The sequence below is a fragment of the Ranitomeya variabilis genome, chromosome 6 (assembly GCF_051348905.1).
Source record: "Ranitomeya variabilis isolate aRanVar5 chromosome 6, aRanVar5.hap1, whole genome shotgun sequence".
Classification (NCBI taxonomy): domain Eukaryota; kingdom Metazoa; phylum Chordata; class Amphibia; order Anura; family Dendrobatidae; genus Ranitomeya; species Ranitomeya variabilis.
Window position 1 is genome coordinate 323,086,754 of NC_135237.1, and position 15,713 is coordinate 323,102,466.

A 15,713-nucleotide genomic window follows, 5' to 3' on the forward strand; every position below is an offset into this window, starting at 1 on the left:
AGATTTTTTTTGCATGCTTCCAGTGGATTCAGAGTGCAAATTTGGTGCATTTTTTTTTTTCTGCTCAAAATTCCCTAGAAATTGTGACTTGAATTTTTTTCTTTACACTCCGAATAAACAAGTCACGTGCGCTATAGGCACTTTTTTTTTATTTATATCCAATAAGAGGCTTGTTTTAAGAGTATTTTATGTTGGGTGGATTTTAGACCAAAGCAAGTAGGTGAACATACCCTTAGGACCATAAAAGTAATTATATTGCTGGGTAGAATAAAAGACAAGTTATATGGCAGACAAAAGACAAGATTACACATCTTTTCATCACTAAGGAAATAAACTTAAAATCTTTATGTAAATGAAGGTGTTAGTACCCCAAGTGTGGGGCGATTCCTGGTTATGGCATCAATCCTCTGTATTATTACCAGCCTATAGCGGCTTGATTAAAAAAATGTTTAAAGTGTCTGTCACTGTTGATTGCAGTGCCGAACATACCTGTCAGGTTGAACTTTTCTCCTACTACATCCAAGCCAGCAATGTAATTAGTTCCTTCACTGCTTGCCTTTAACTCTGCTTCAGTGTTGTCCTAATCGTTATATTTTCTGTTTGCATTGTGAACAGTTACCAAATGTAAAGGAAAAGATTGATAACATTTGGAAGTTTCTTTGATGAGAAAAGATTCCTAGACAGACAGAGAATATTTCTCTTCCCCTTGAACTTCCCTAACCTGTTAGAAGATTAGCTCCTGTCTTAGCAATAACAATGCACTTAACGCATTTTCCCTATACAATGTGAAAAGTGGCTCCATATCTTAAGTAGAGGTCAGTTTTATTTCATAGTGGTTTCCGGAGTTCCACTTAAGAGGAGATTTATGATACAATCCTGCAATTATAGGTATTCTTGCACTTTTACAATCTTTTTTCAATTTGAGGAAATCAACCCGCTGATTTACTTGAAAGGAGGAAGGAAGCGTCAAGTACACCATCACCTGCGGTGGAAAGCTATGTATTTAAGGCTGCAACAGTCTAGAAATAAAATCTCATTGTGCATTTTGGTTGGCTTAAATGTTCCTGATAATCATGCAGTGTAAACAGGCTGCTAATCCCCTGATGAAAATGCTTGTCAGGTTAAATAATTTTTAAGCAAGCTTAATAATAACGGTTCTTGTCGGCACATAATTTTGTGTACGCTGATTATGTGGTGCCGAGAACAATGATATTCTATAGGTACAGGACAATTTTATACTGCTGATTGTTCTGTGCGCATGCAATGAGGTCAGCCTCTCCGAAAGATTCCCAATCCACTTTTGTGTTGTTGTTTGGCAGTCATTTAACAGCTGTCATCAACCAATGTAAACCCAATCTTAACGAGATAAGGGTTGGCCCTGCACCTAAATGTCCTTTCTAAAGATCTGTCTTTTACACCCTAACCACTTTTGTAATTATCATTTTTTTTTTTTTTATTATACCCTACGCCTCTTCTCCTTATCTAATCCCTAAATGTGTATTTTACTGCACTTCCTGTGACGTTGGTTTCCTTTGAGAGAAGTCTCATAACAAAACTTCACATGAGACTGGGTCTGCACTCATTTCCCTGGCAGCACCTATCGCCTCTCCTGGAATAGTACATCATCGCTACAGTTACAACAGTTTATTGCATAGCTGCCCTTTGAGGATGTCCTGGATCCATGGTGTTATAAGCTGCAGGAGAGGTGAGCGCAGAGTCGGCACTCTGCTTCTGTCACCGGCATTGCATTTTCGAACTGTGAAACAAAATGTCAGCAGGGTTGTGGAGACGGTGTCTATTTTGGTGAAGTCAGTATAAAATGGACTGACTCTAACAATATATAATAAATTGGGTATAGTAGTTCAAGGCAGGATGTGTTGTAAATATTTTCATAAGAATTTGTAGGAAATGTCCTATAAATATATTTTCTGTTCCTGATCAAAGGATCTAGGCTTTTAGTTGAGATGAACCTTTGCTACACTTTATGAACAGTGGGGAAAATAAATATTTGATACACTGCCAATTTTGCAAGTTTTCCCTTCTACAAAGAATGGAGAGGTCTGTAAATTTTATCATAGGTACACGTCAACTGTTAATGACAGAATCTAAAAATAAAATAAATAGTAAATCACATGATTTTTAATTACTAATTGCACCTGTTTGAACTTGTTAACTGTATAAAAGACATCTGTCCACACAATCACACTCCCAACACTCCACCATGGCCAAGACCAAAGAGCTGCCTAAGGACACCAAAATTGTAGACCTGCACAAGGCTGGGATGGTCTACAAGATAGTAGACTAGCAGAGTGGTGAGACTGCAACAACTGTTGGCACAATTATTAGAAAATAGAAGAAACACAAGATGACTGTTAGGGTATGTGCACACGCTGCGGATTTTGCTGCGGATCCGCAGCAGTTTTCCCTAAGTTTACAGTACCATGTAAACCTATGGGGAAAAAAAAACGCTGTGCACATGCTGTGGAAAAATCAGCGCGGAAACGCAGCAGATTATTTTCCGCAGCATGTCAATTCTTTCTGCGGATTCCGCAGCGGTTTTCAACCTGCACTAATAGGAAAGTGCAGTTGAAAACCCGCAGAGGAATCCGCGGAAGAAACCGCGAGAAAATCTGCAGTGAAAACCGCAGTGGTTTTGCACTGCAGATTTCCCAAATCCGCTGCGGAAAAATCCGCAGCAGAATCCGCAACGTGTGCACATACCCTTAATCTTCCTCAGTCTGGGGCTCCATGCAAGATCTTGCCTTGTGTGGCAAGGATGATTCTGAGAAAGGTCAGGAATCTGTCCAGAACTACACGGGAGGACCTGGTCAATGACCTGAAGAGAGCTGGGACCACAGTCTCAAACATTACCATTAGTTAAACACTATGCTGTCATGGATTAAAATCCTGCAGGGAATGCAAGATATCCCTGCTCAATCTACTTATGTCCAGGCCCATTTGAAGTTAGCCAATGACTATCTGGGTGATCCAGAGGAGACATTGGAGAAGGTCATGTGGTCAGATGGTACCAAAATAGAACTTTTTGGTATCTACTCCACTCAGTGTTTGCAGGAAGAAGGATGAGTACAGCCCTAAGAAAACCATCCCAACCATGAAATATGGTGGGGAAAACATCAAAATTTGGGGGTGCTTTTCTGCAAATTGGACAGGATGACTGCACCGTGTTGAAAGGAGGATGGATGGGGTCATGTATCGCAAGATATTGGCAAACAAACTCCTTCCCTCAGTAAGAGCATTGAAGATGGATCGTGGCTGGGTCTTCAAGCATGACAATGATCCGAAACACACAGCCAAGGCAACTAAAGAGTGGCTCCGTAAGAAGCATTTCAAAGTCCTGGAGTGGTCTGGCCAATCTCCAGACCTGAACTCATTGGAAAATCTTTGGAAGGAGCTGAAACTCAATTTTGCCCAGCAACAGCACTGAAACCTTAAAGATCTTAAATTCAAAGCCTGCAGACTCATCACAAAGTAGGACAATCCCTTTAATGCTCGTAATATAAATAAAAATATGAGAATTAGTCAGTATCACAAACATTTTTTTACATCCATGTACATTAGAGATGACTTTGTCTCCGGAGTCGTTCTTTATTTATTTTATTTTTTCATCATCTTGTGCAGGCATCATGAGGAGTTTCCTCATCCACACCTTTTCTATACTGGTCCCTCTTCTCATTGTCCACGCACACTGTGTTCACACGATAGGGACCAGTCACTATACTGTACCCCCTCACCACACTTGGCTTACTATCCCTTCCTGGCTGTGCCATTGCACTGTCCCCCCCCCCCCCAAGTATGGAGCATCATGTGTGGCCATTATACAGTATGGAGCATCATGTGTGGCCATTATACAGTATGGAGCACTGTGTGGCCATATTTTTTTGTTTATAATTATTCTTAATGAAACAGTGTGATCAGCAGTGCTAAATGGGTGTGGTTGGGACGTGGATATGGGTGTGGCTAGTTATGAATGGGTGTGGTCAGAGGCGTGGCCTAAAATATGCCGCGGCACGCTTAGCGCGCCACAAACTTTGGCCCTCTTTCCCATCTTCAAGAGTTGGGAGGTATGTTAAAAGTAGTAGGGGCGCAACAAAATAGTTTCGCCTAGGGCGCCGTAAATTCTCAGGCCGGCCCTGAACATACCTTAGGACTAGATGTAGATACAGCAGCCATTAAAACAACTATAGTATATTCACAAACCAACTTGTTCTTGCCATCAAATAGGACTGGTATTTTTTTTAGTGGAATATGTTAAACTGAAATATTTGTGATTTTTCTCCATTTCAAAAACCTCATGTTTATGGTGACACTGATGGGCAGCTCTGTATATAAAGGTGGTATTTTAAATTGACTTGTTTTGTCCAAACTGTGGTCCTCACCCTCCTACTGCATTGCATTACTAACTGAATCCAGTGGATATTTCTCATGCACCAATGGCCCAATATTGTGTCATGGATGGTTGACAAAGCGATGTTAGTGGGCTGTAACTAAAAAGATCGTATGGAGTCCGTTATTTCTAACATAGCATATCTAAATTAAATTTTATTGTTCTAAGCATATATTGTTTCCCTAGTACTGACAAGTACGGACTGGGACTGAAATTCAGTCCGGGCATTTGAAATCACACAGGCCTATGTTGTCCCCATCCCCAAGCACCAGATGTGGATATATTACTATTGTTACCCTGGATGGAGGAAAGGAAGATTTTCTACAAGACCAACATTTCCAATGATACCAGTGGCCTGCTGGGGTATGTGACGGAGTTAGCAACTTTGTGCTCCATCACAACTCTTAACAGTATGGGTGTCTTGAGAACACCGATTCTGTTAACGTAGCACACAAGGCGGCCCACAACAAGACAGGCTTTTCTGGCATTTGCCAGATGACCAGTCCGGCCCTGCTAGTACATATTGGGGGCCATGCAAATAACCAAGAGAAATCCTGCTTTGATAGAGATGGTAAGACAATGTTTTATATGGTTGTGACAATCACATGTAATAACTCTCATATGAGTGTTCAGATGCAGTTCCTTAACACATGTTCACTATCTGCCAGAGGATTCGGCAGAGAGACCGGGACAATCACCTTTTCGACATTTTAAAAAGTGTCTTTTTTTAAATCATCAAGTATTAAAAAAAATGATGGATTTTCTTTTTCTCTGATAACGTCCTAGCACATTACATAAGAACGTTTCTCTGTGATATTATCTTTGGTTACCTGCCCACAGCTCTTCCATGCTGAGAAGATAAAGTAGTATCAGTTGATTCTGACTTGGGTGATGATTGACATGGCTGATCTGTGGAACAGATCAGATTAGCTTGTCACCACCATGGAGGACATACAAAGATTTTTCAATGATTATTCAGCTTGATAGATTGAGTTGTGTATAGAAGTAGAAGTGTGTCCTGCATTCATAACATTCTTACGCGTTGGATTGCAAAATGTTCATCCCACCCAGTGAAGAATACATGAGATGGTCACCTGATGGGGAGAGAGATGTTTGTAAATCTGTTCATTTGTATTATTTAAAGCTAATGGCTTGTACACACAAATGGAAGATTGTGCAGAATTGTAGCAAATGGGACCCTACACTATATTTTATTTACCTTTGTTTCCTTAAGCAACATGCTCTATTGGATGTCAAGTACCAGCTGTATACTCTCCTAAAACAATTTTGTAAGATGGTGTGCTTGGGAGAACCATGTAGCACCACACACATCATAGCTTTTGTGCACCCAGTTCTTCCTTTTATCCATAATTTTTACAAAGTGTAGATAAAAATTGCTTCAGAAGTACACATAACCGGAATCTACGCATTCTTTTAAAAAGCCCAAAAATTTAATAAAAATCAGACACTGGAAATAAAGATGATGTATTGCCCCAGACTTGCCCATGGCTACACTGCCCTAGCAGTGCTTGTGAACTGATAGTGAAAAATCTGACATGCATGCCTTACCACTGATTTATGTGATTTAGACTTTCTATTGAAATGTCTAGAAAAGGAGGGAAAACTAAAGGCCCTCATGCACATTAAAGTGTGTCATTAAAAGAACGATTGTAATGTCAAAACATCCATACACATTTTAGTCCATATTGCCAATTAGACAATCAGCACAACCAAGCATGTTGATTGGCGCCACCAAACGAACAATCATTCTGGGTATGTTCTTTTGGTGAAATCTCATTCTGGGACATGTAAACTTTTATTCTGCATGAACAATCTTTGAAATGGTCAGCCATGTTTGATTCTTTTGGCACAATAATTGACAGTTTGTGATCAGTCAACTAAATAAGTAATTCAGAAGTTCTTATCTGAATAATGAGCTTCTTGATTGAAGTCCTTTTCATAAACTTCCCGACTTAAAATATGGTGCGTGATGAGAGCCCGGTCTAGCTTGAGAGCCTGTCGACACATATTAACATATACAAGTAGTGGTATTGCTGTGTTGATGCTTGTCGCCAAATAAAAATGTTTTTGTAGAGATCTCAAGTGTCAGTAATGAGAAAACTAGTGTAAAAGTCATATGTAAATCAGGCCAGAAGTGCACATGGGGTGTCAGTGCACTTAAATTACTTTGTCCAAGTGCCTTAATACTCCCCAGTGCACTTCCAGACTGATTTTCATATGAGCTAGCTTTTCCATGATATGTTTGTTGTGTTTTTTTTTGTTTTGTTTTTTAAGATCGGATCATGTAGCTTATTAAAGGGACAAGCATCTACAAATAACACCACTTCTATATGAAAATACTGTATGTTTCCTAGAACACCACTTCTATGTGAAAATGTTTTTGACCAGTTCTCTTTATGCTGGATAAGTTTTAAAGAGGACCTGTCACTGGATTTTATTTTAATTTAAACTGAGGATCTCCCTCCACCAATTCTGGAACAGTTTTTATTCTTATTTGTGCCCCTCCATCCCAAAGTTGTGCCCCCAAAGTAAGAAAGGAGCAAATTTCCCATTCAACCAAAATCCATGTTTTGATTGTAGAAAAAGCAAACAACCATGTATATTTTGGGGAATATGCCCAGTTGGTTGAAGGGAAAATTTACACACGTAATTATTACTTGAGGGCATAACTTTGGAATGGAGGGGCACAGAAGTACACTATTGGGGGCATAGCTTTGGGATGGAGGGGCACATAATTACACCATTATTACTTGGGGGCATAGCTTTGGAATGGAGGGGCACAGGAGTGCACTATTACTTGGGGGCATAGCTTTGGAATGGAGGGGCACAGAAGAACATTATTACTTGGGGGCATAGCTCCGGAATGGAGGGGCACAGAAGTGTACACCATTATTACTTGGGGCATAGCTTTGGAAAGGAGGGGGCACAGAAGTACACTATTACTTGAGGGCAGGGCCGGACTGGGACTAAAATTCAGCCCTGGCATTTGAAGTCACACAGGCCCACTTGTCACATGGTGACTGTATAATATCTTTGTACACTTGTAGGCTACAAGAAGTGAGGGGAGTGTAACACGACTATATAACGTATAATTACAGCTGTATCCAGCATTACAGCTCAGCCCCCATAGAATGTAATACAGCACAGCCCCCATAGAATGTAATACAGCACAGCCCCCATAGAATGTAATACAGCACAGCCCCCATAGAATGTAATACAGCACAGCCCCCATAGAATGCAATACAGCACAGCCCCCATAGAATGTAATGCAGCACAGCCCCATAGAATGTAATGCAGCACAGCCCCATAGAATGTAATGCAGCACAGCCCCATAGAATGTAATGCAGCACAGCCCCATAGAATATAATGCAGCACAGCCCCATAGAATATAATGCAGCACAGCCCCATAGAATATAATGCAGCACAGCCCCATAGAATATAATGCAGCACAGCCCCATAGAATATAATGCAGCACAGGCCCATGGAATGGAATGCAGCCAGGCCCATAGAATATAATGCAGAACAGGCTCATAGAATGTAATGCAGCACAGGCCCATGGAATGGAATGCAGCCAGCCCCATAGAATATAATGCAGCACAGGCCCATGGAATGGAATGCAGCCAGCCCCATAGAATATAATGCAGCACAGGCCCATGGAATGGAATGCAGCCAGCCCCATAGAATATAATGCAGCACAGCCCCATAGAATGTAATGCAGGCAGCCCCCATAGAATGTAATGCAGGCAGCCCCCATAGAATGTAATGCAGGCAGCCCCCATAGAATGTAATGCAGGCAGGCAGTCCCCCCCTCCCCCCCTCAATAGCTCCACAATCCAGATATCACTCATTGATAAAAAAAAACAAAAAACACAAACACTCTACTCACCTCTCTCCTCGTTCCCCGCGCTGCTCCGGTCTCGGCAGCTGCAGTCTGCCCGCCCGGTCACACAGCAGGTGCGCGATGATATGACGTCATCGCGCACCCGCAGTGTCAGCGGCAGGCAGAGCGGGGAATGATGGGAGAGGAAGCGTCAGCAGACGCTCTCTCCTCCATCATTGCATTCAACTGTACCGGCGTCTATGACGCCGGTATAGTTGAATGCGGGGCCAGGAGTGTGCCGACAGCGGGGGGAGTGTGCCGACAGCGGCACACTCGAGCGGCCCACTACTGCCACCGGCCCTTCTGGCATTTGCCAGAACTGCCCGATGGCCAGTCCGGCCCTGCTTGAGGGTGTAACTTTGCAATGGAGGGGCACAGAAGTACACCATTGTTACTTGGGAGAATAGCTTTGGAAAGGAGGGGCACAGAAGTACACCATTATTACTTGGGGGCATAACTTTGAAATGGAGGGGTACAGAAGAAAAAGGAAAAACTGTTCCAGAATTGTTCCAGAGGAGCACCAATTTTAGAAGGTACATACTGTAGTAACAATAAAAGCTCCAGTGAAGGGTCCTCTTTAAGAAAGTAATAATAAATCTGGGCTAATATTTCCCTTTTCTCGGAGTGGAGTTGTCCATGGCATCATATGCATCTACCCTACTCTCCATTTTGAGTAAGTAGCATAATGTTTGGTTTTCATCACTCTGCACATATTTCATAAAAATATGAACTGATATGAATCACCGTGTTGTAAACCTGCATACTGTCTTTAAAAATAACGGGGCTTATGCTTATCTAAAACGGTTTCCCAACATGATCTGTGTGACATTGTAAGATAGCTGCTTGTTGGTCGGAGCAGAATTTGGGGACACTCCGTTCATGACGCCTCACATGTTCCTACCACTGTTTTTAGCATAAACATAAATTAGGCGTCAGTGAATTTCTTTTACATTTAGAGCCACTCGATCATAAACTTACTTAAACAGGAGAAAAACGAGTCATATTAGGCCTGGATATAATCAAAATATCCTTTATTATAAGACTGATATCAATTTAACTTTTAAAACAGATGTGCAACACAGTGCATAAATATAAATAAATTCACTAGGTAACTAATCAGTGACAACAATGGTGCAACCCATAAACCGGGACACATAGCAGGACATAGATGTTAGGAGGTAATACGTAAAAAGTCTAATGCATAGCAACAGAAAGAAAGGCCCCAGATCTGCAGCACATAGCAAAGTTCAATGTTCTTTCACGGCTAAATTGCCACAGTACATGCCGGTACGGGACCGGGACCTGGTTCGGACATTTCACTACAAATGGGTAATTAATACATTTATTTTTGTTTACACAGTCAGTATGGGCATATCTATGTGGCACATGACGGCGGCATGTACTGTGGCAATTTAGCCGTGAAAGAACATTGAACTTTGCTATGTGCTGCAGATCTGGGGCCTTTCTTTCTGTTGCTATGCATTGGACTTTTTACGTATTACCTCCTAACATCTATGTCCTGCTATGTGTCCCGGTTTATGGGTTGCACCATTGTTGTCACTGATTAGTTACCTAGTGAATTTATTTATATTTATGCACTGTGTTGCACATCTGTTTTAAAAGATAAATTGATATCAGTCTTATAATAAAGGATATTTTGATTATATCCAGGCCTAATAGCACTGTTTTTAGCAGCAGCCTGCACTCACAAAACATATGTTTCTAGGATGAGATGTTTTTTGTTTTTTTTTAGGCTACTGTCTGTCAGAATATCCATTTTATTTCCAGAGCAGCTCACTCAACACTCATCTCTGATGTAGGTGTCTGAGTGATAGCATTTACACAGCTTGGCCAGGTTGTGGCTGGAAGTCTGAGTTTCTTTGTCCTATGATGGACACATAAAAATGCCATTCACTTTACAGGAGGATGGACTTTCAGAAATCCCCCCTGAACAGAACCGCTGGCACGTTGACTCATTTTGATTATGTCTTTCATTGCTGCTCATGTTTTCATTGCATCTTTAAGCTGTAAAAATAAACAATCGGCAGCTGTTCAAGTGCTGCCTTTTCCTAGTTGTAGGAGTCATTTCCCAGTTAATCACTCTGTGAAACCTAAGACAGACATAATCACTAGTAATAAACCCATTGGTAAATAGATATCCCCACCCCGATTAATGATTTGCGGAATAGAAGCTTGAAGTTTATGGTTTCATAACTTCTTTCCCATTTATATTATAATGGCAGAGTAAGATGTGACTTACTACTGCTGTCTTACATTACTTACTAGATTTATTAATCTATCTAATATCAGGATTTTTTTTTACTCCACTTGAATTGTATTTAATGACAGAGCTTCTCTTACTATACAGAACTGGGTTTAACTTATCTTAATTAGATTTATAAAAAAATAAATAAGAGTTGTCGGATGCTATGATGTGATGGCAACTAAACGATTTTTCTGGTTTTCTGCTAGTTTAACAGTGCCAATCCACCTTAGCGAAGCAGTCATGTCTGGTTACTAGATCTACACTGTACATTTCCTTATTACCTGTATCGGATCATTAATGTTTTCATTTTGCTGCTGCAAGTCTGTAGATGAAAAAAACACAAATACCGTTCAAATAATTGATTATGAAGTTATTAATCCCCTTAATGACCGCCAATACGTCTTTTTACTGACCTGAGAGATAAGAGAATAGCCTCCCCATACAGGTGACAATCCAGCAGCTGTCGGCTGTACACTATAGCTGACAACTTGCTGTATCAGCCTCAGTGTTGTCACTGTCCATTTCTGTTTAACCCCTTAGATGCTGCTGTCAATAGTGACTACATGATATGAATGGTTGAGTGTGGGGGCTTCCTCTTTATCCCCATGGGCCCCCCGAGATTGATTGTGTGGTCTTGATGTTTGCCGTGGCAGTTAACAGCCAAACAACGTCTGACAGCTATAGTCGCCTGTTAATAAGTTTGCAACATTTAGGTGGTAAAAATACCCTCTTTCATTCCTGTCATGTCACTTTGCATTAATTCCTGAGAAGAACCTGCCAACCTGATCTGAAGGGTTAATTATCTACCTGACAGCAGTTTTCAATATGTCAAGGGGTGCTGTTCTTAAAATGGTATCATTTTTTGGGGGGGGAGGGGGGCTACAAAATAAAAGACCCCCAAAGTCACTTCAAACCTGGGTAGGTCCCTAAAAAAGAGAATTTTTGTAAATTTCCTTGGAAAAAGGAAAAATTGCTGCTACATTTTTAAAGGGAACCTGTCACCTGAATTTGGCGGGACCAGTTTTGGGTCATATGGGCGGGGTTTTCGGGTGTTTCATTCACCCTTTTTTTACCCGCTGGCTGCATGCTGGCCGCAATATTGGATTGAAGTTCATTCTCTGTCCTCCAGAGTACACGCCAGTGCAAGGCAATATATACCACCTTAAGCGAGATGGTAATCGCGCTTAAGGTGGTCAAAAGAACGCTTAGCCACAAAAGAAGAAATTTATTGCCACATTGTTGTCTATTACAATTTTTGCATTGGTCCCAGGAAATTAAAGCTACTTATCTGGTGTGTCATGTCTCCATCACTATTTATCCCTGCACAGCAGTACCTCTACCACCAGCTCAGCATCAAACTCTAGCAAAGCACCATTCCAGTGTTTATAAGTCATGTTGTAGCGCCCTCCACACAGCATTACCCATTGCTTTGTTGTCCATCAGAAACTTCGAAGGGAGATGATTTGTTAAATCAAAGCTAAAAGCACCTTTGCTTCCTGAATGAGACGCCCAGTGGCGGTCCCCACCGATTCCAATTTGATGGTTTATTGTTGCAATTTGCCATCTCTTTAGAAGACGGGAGTATTCCTTTAAGGCTTCTAAAAATGAAGAAAATACTAAAAAAAAGCTCTTGTAAGAACTCTTTACACAAGATGAAAGCAGCCATCAGTGGTACATATAGTCTGCTAATGCTACCTTCAATTTAATTTCTTACTCTATTGGAAGCTCTGCTGCTTCTTAAAGATAGTTGTGGGAAATACATTATTTTAAGGAATCTGTCATAGTACAATTGCAAAACATAATTAAAGGGGACCTGTCACCAGAAAAAAACATTATTAACCTGCAGATAATAGCGTTACTAACCTGCCCGGCACCTGCACGTAGCCGAACGGTGAGCAGAGAAAATTAACGTTATTCCTCCCAGCAGTGTTCTGATATCAGCCACTGAAGTGGCGGGGTTTCAATCACCGCTTTGAGTATACAGAGCAGCGACTGTAACCATGCCCCCCAGCCATGACTGACAGTGGACCTTAATGCTGAGCCAGTGTCACTCAGGGACAGAGGAGTGCTTACAGCTGAACGGGTGACTTTAACTCTTGTCGGAGCCGCCCTTGTGACAGAAATGGGGCACAGCTGCGGAGGAGAAGAAAGTAATTTCTCAATCTCCTCTGTTGCCGACATCGGCGGGAATCGCACTGCACTTGGGTGATATCCGAGTGCGGTGCGATGTTTAACACGCACCCATAGACTTATATGGATGTGTGCTATCCAATTCTCGGGGGCAATCACGGCATGCTGCACCATAGAAAAACATTGGGGTGAGTGCAATCTGATTTTTTTATTTTTTTTTTATTGGATTGCACTCATCCGAATGGATCGTAAGTGGAAATGAGCCCTAATCACTTTCCGATGAGCTGTATGTTCATTTTGCCTTACTCACTTGACCATTTTAATATTGAATTTGTTTTTATTAGGAATTAAGCTAATCTGTGTTGTCAGGAATTGATTTATGTTGGTCTGTAGTAGAATTTGGAGTTTGCTTCCATATCTTGTTGTTGACCATGCCTTTATGTTGAATGAACACTTCATACATTGGTTGTCAATCAGATTAATCAGGTGATTAGAAATGTTATTTAATGGTGCAATCTTTTTGAAGTTAATGGTGTCCAGTTTTCATTTCACTGTTCTTTAAAGGAGTCTGGAGTTTTGATCCTTTTTTTTTTTTTTTTAAATTGAATTCAAGAATGGGTTTCTTATTGAACTGCGACATTCTCCATGCAGTGATGTATGGATGTAATTTATTAACATGTACACTACCAGTCAAAAGTTTGAACACCGCTGTTCATGCAATGGTTTACCTTATTTTTATTGGAATGTGCACATGAGATTAAGGCTAAAGACAGCAAAACCACGAAGGAACATAAATGGAAACAAGGAGTAAAGAAGCATATGTGAAGCAAACCACAATGTGTATTAAGCGTTCGATTTTTAGAAGTACTCTTTTTTTTTTTTTTTTTTTCTTTTTTTTTTTACACTCATTTGGCATTCTCTAAAACTACTTCATCAGGTTATAACCTTCCAATGAACAGGTACACCTCATCAAGTGTTCATTTGTGGAATCGTGGGCCTTCAGAAAGTTTGTGTGACCATCAGGTGTGTTTTGCAGAGACATTGTTGGTGCAATTTTCCATAAATTGCTGACCACTATTTCACAACTGTTCAAAGCCAGAATATGGTGAAATAAAAGTAATTCAAATAAGTAAAAAGAAACAGTGCTTTAAGACATAAATGTCTGTCATTCTGGAAAATTGCTTGAACTTTGATATTTACACCTGCAGTCATGAAAACCATCCATCTCTGAGGAAACTCGCTCTCGTGTGTTGTGTCCCAGAAGGGATAGAGCAAGTTACTTCTGCTGCAGAGGATAAGTTAGTCAGTGACCAGCCTCATAAACCACAAACTGACAGCATCTCAGATAACAGCCTTCATAGATAGAGAAAAAAATAAAGTATCAGACTCAGCATAAACTGTCGGTAGATGTGTATAGACTACTACAGAGAAGCCTCTACTGAGCAATGCAAACAGAATGATGATTGTTTTGGCTAAGAAACACAAGGACTGAACATGAGATCAGTGGAAATTTGTACTGTCATCTGACCAGGACCATGATCCACAACACATAGCCAGGCCATGTGACCGAAAAGAACCTACAGAGTGCTGCGTCAGATGACATGCATCCACTATTAAATCAACCCAATTGAGACTTAGAATGAGTTGGACCATAAGAGTGGAGGAAAAGCAGCCATCAAGTGCTTTGCGCCTCTGGGAACTCAATCAAGACTGTTGGAAAACCATTCCAGGTGACAACCTGATGAAGCTGCTTAAGAGAACACCATAGGTATGTGAAGCTGTTACCAGAGTGAAAGGAGGATACTTGAAATAAAAAAATATATAAAATATTTAACACAATCTGGTTGGTTTCACATTTGTACAGTGCCTTGTGAAAGTATTCGGCCCCCTGGAACTTTTCAACCTTTTCCCACAAATCATGCTTTAAACATAAAGATACCAAATGTACATTTTTGGTGAAGAATCAACAACAAGTGGAACACAATTATGAAGTTGAACGAAATTTATTGGTTATTTAAAATTTTTGTGGAAATTTAAAACTGAAAAGTGGGGTGTGCAATATTATTCAGCCCCTTTAACTTAATACTTTGTTGCACCACCTTTTGCTGCGATTACAGCTGCAAGTCGCTTGGGGTATGTCTCTATCAGTTTTGTACATCGAGAGACTGAAATTCTTGCCCAAAACAGCTCGAGCTCAGTGAGGTTTGATGGAGATCGTTTGTGAACAGCACTTTTCAGCTCTTTCCACAGATTCTCGATTGGATTGATGTCTGGACTTTGACTTGGCCATTCTAACACCTGGATACGTTTTTGTGAACCATTCCATTGTAGATTTTGCTTTGTTTGGGATCATTGTCTTGTTGAAAGACAAATCTCCATCCCAGTCTCAGGTCTTTTGCAGACTCCAACAGGTTTTCTTTAAGAATGGTCCTGTATTTGGCTCCATCCATCTTCCCATCAATTTTAACTATCTTCCCTGTCCCTGCTGAAGAAAAGCAGGCCCAAACCATGATGTTGCCCCCCACCATGTTTGACAGTGGGGATGGTGTGTTCAGGGTGATGAGCTGTGTTGCCTTTACGCCAAACATATCATTTGGCATTGTTGCCAGAAAGTTCGATTTTTGGTTTCATCTGACCAGAGCACCTTCTTCCACATGTTTGGTGTGTCTCCCAGGTGGCTTGTTGCAAACTTTAAATGACACTTTTTATGGATATCTTTGAGAAATGGCTTTCTTCTTGCCACTCTTCCATAAAGGCCAGATTTGTGCAGTATACAATTGATTGTTGTCGTATGGACAGACTGTCCCACCTCTGCTGTAGATCTCTGCAGTTCATCCAGAGTGATCATGGGCCTCTTGGCTGCATCTCTGATCAGTCTTCTCCTTGTTTGAGATGAAATTTGAGGGGCGGCCGGGTCTTGGTAGATTTGCAGTTGTATGATACTCCTTCCATTTCAATATGATCACTTGCACAGTGCTCCTTGGGATGTTTCAAGTTTTGGAAATCATTAT

At 40.9% G+C, this 15,713-nt stretch overlaps 1 protein-coding gene across 2 annotated transcripts in view; it reads left to right on the top strand.

Moving 5' to 3' along the window:
* The window catches only part of GMDS (GDP-mannose 4,6-dehydratase), a 964,998-nt gene that overhangs the window by 540,812 nt on the left and 408,473 nt on the right, over positions 1–15,713 (top strand). The window lies entirely within an intron of this gene.